At 40.9% G+C, this 2,378-nt stretch overlaps 1 protein-coding gene across 1 annotated transcript in view; it reads left to right on the top strand.

Moving 5' to 3' along the window:
• Positions 1 to 320: 320 nt before the first annotated feature.
• The window catches only part of pam (peptidylglycine alpha-amidating monooxygenase), a 67,961-nt gene continuing 65,903 nt past the window's right edge, over positions 321 to 2,378 (top strand). The window contains exon 1 of the mRNA XM_084441781.1: positions 321 to 451. The gene's annotated coding sequence lies outside the window, so the exon portion shown is untranslated. The remainder of the gene's footprint in view (positions 452 to 2,378) is intronic.

Raw genomic sequence — 2,378 nt, 5'->3', positions numbered from 1 at the left:
CTGTATTTCTTGTTCTGTTCTTATTTATTTTAACTTATTTTACTCTATTTTCATGTTGTGCTTTTAGTGTTATTATTGCCTTACCTCTGTTTTATTAATGTTTTATCTCTGTACTATTTTATCTCTTTTACTCGTCACTGTAAATGAGGGCAACCTCAGTGTCCTTCGAGTTTAAATAAAGGTTATTGATTACTTTGGCCTGGCAGTCGGTAGTAACTTGGGGGTGGTTTGATTGCTTTGGTCTAGGGTAGTATAACTTGGGGATGGTTCGATTACTTTGGTCTGGCCAGGGTAGTATAACTTGGGGGTGGTTCGATTGCTTTGGTCTTGCCAGTATAACTTGGGGATGGTCACAAGAATGTGACAATATGAACGATGTGCATCGATGGTGTCAGGAATGTACGTGACGGCTTGAACGATGTATAAGTGGATTACATTTGTGTTTTAACAGGTAATATGTCTCTCAGATGACTGAATGGGGATGTAATGAACTCATCTCGGGTTTGTTTTGGGGGTGGAAGTTAGTTGCGACTCTTCTGTCAAACCGAAAGAACATGGAAAAAGTTTTTGTAGACGAAATTAATCTCTTGGTTTTAGCAGCTATCTTAAATCCAGTAGTGGTAATTAACAGTTATAGATAAGTTATTAGCTAGTCAACGTTAACAAAGAACGTTTTGACGTTTTGTGGACTTGAATAGTCAGCAAAGCACTTAGACAGCAAGTAGCAGCTTGTCATGACGAGTTTAAAGGGCTTGTTTTGTTGTTGTCTGTCTAGTAGGATAGTTTACACTCGCTAGTAGGATAGTATTTGCTAGTTTACCATAACTCGCTAGTAGTATTTGCTAGTATTTGCTAGTATTTGCTATCAGCAGCACTGGGACAGCTAGTTATTGTTGTAATAAACCAAGTGTAGTTTCATTAACACGACAACGTTAGCTAGTAACTGAACTAGTGATGGCTTGCTAACTTGGCTAGAAGGTCATGTTTAAAGAGATGGGGTAAAGAGATGGGGTCGCCTAAGAGATTTGAAAATAATTATAACTTGTTAACTTTGTTAATAATTTGGTAGCCTGCGGCCAACATGACGTTTGACGGGCTGGTTTCCAACCTTAGTTATCCTCACCTCCAGGGCCGGATGACTCCATCATCACGTGATGCTCTGTCTGTTGTTGAGAGGAAGAGACGGATTTATGCATTTATTTAAATAATTTGGATGGATGCGCAAAATGACAGGTTATGGTATATGATATGATATCATATGATCCAGGGTAGACCAACTTGAGGTGGAGTGGAATCGAGTTGAGTGGAAGAGTCTTATTGAAAATAAATAGTCCTAGTGTGGGCGCGACAGTGGTGTTGAAAGCGCATTTAGGCAGAAATATTTTTAATTTAAGACTTTTAGCCTAATTTGTATTATTGTTTTTTTTTGTTATTTTTCTGAGACCAGGTCTCATAGAGATGTACCCTGCTTACAAACAACAGTGCAATTTAGTGGCAATTTAGTGGCAGAGTACAGAAAAGGGGAAAAGTCACAATCTGGACTGTTCTTCAGCTTGTGTTGCAGTTGGGTTGTATTGAGTACTGGGTTAGGGTTAGGGTTACTGTATTGAGTGTAGCCTAGTAATAGTTCTAGTAATAGTTCTAGTAATAGTTCTAGTAATAGTTCTATTAAATAATAGTTGTCATGGAGTGTTTTAATGGAACACATGGCTTGAACACGGAGTAGCGCAGGTACTGTACGAGTGTCCATGTGTTCAGTCAGCTCTCCACTGGACTTTTTTTTTCTTTTTTCTTTTTTACAAGCTCACAATTTCTTGTTGCAAAACCTTCCCAGTGCACCCGCCCCCCCCCCCCCCCCTACTGAGGCTATTCAATTCCCCTACTGGAGGTCTCTATTTCAAATGAGACTCCAGCTTTAATATGGATTCATTATTATGGTAATAGACTCTCTCCCTTTCCAAACTGTTATCATTTCCTGGATTGGACAATTTAATTCAAAGAAATTGACTCTGATTGAGGAAGACCCAGTTCAAACAGTTGATATACAGTCAATTTCCTGTGAAAAGAAAATTCACACCTGAACATTAGAGATTGTATAGTGTAACCCATTGATATGCCACCAGTCAAGCCCTTGAGTTGTATGGGAAGGCGAAGCTCAGCTCTGGCTCAAGCATCCGGCTCGGTCGCTCAGGCAACCAAACAGCGCTTGCTTGACTTGTGTTGCGGAGCGCACGGAACGGTTACCATAGTTCCCCCTACAGCCACCAGCCAGTCTCCATGAGAGATGATGTCAGAGAGCGCGCTGAGCTAATTCTAAGCACCCCCCCTCTCTTGGCTCTCCTCCTCTCCTCTCTCTCAGCCCCCCCCCCAGCTCTCGA

Source organism: Borostomias antarcticus, assembly GCF_949987555.1.
Source record: "Borostomias antarcticus genome assembly, chromosome: 8".
NCBI lineage: Eukaryota > Metazoa > Chordata > Actinopteri > Stomiiformes > Stomiidae > Borostomias > Borostomias antarcticus.
Note: the sequence above shows the minus strand (reverse complement) of the source record. Positions and strands in the feature narration are given on the sequence as shown.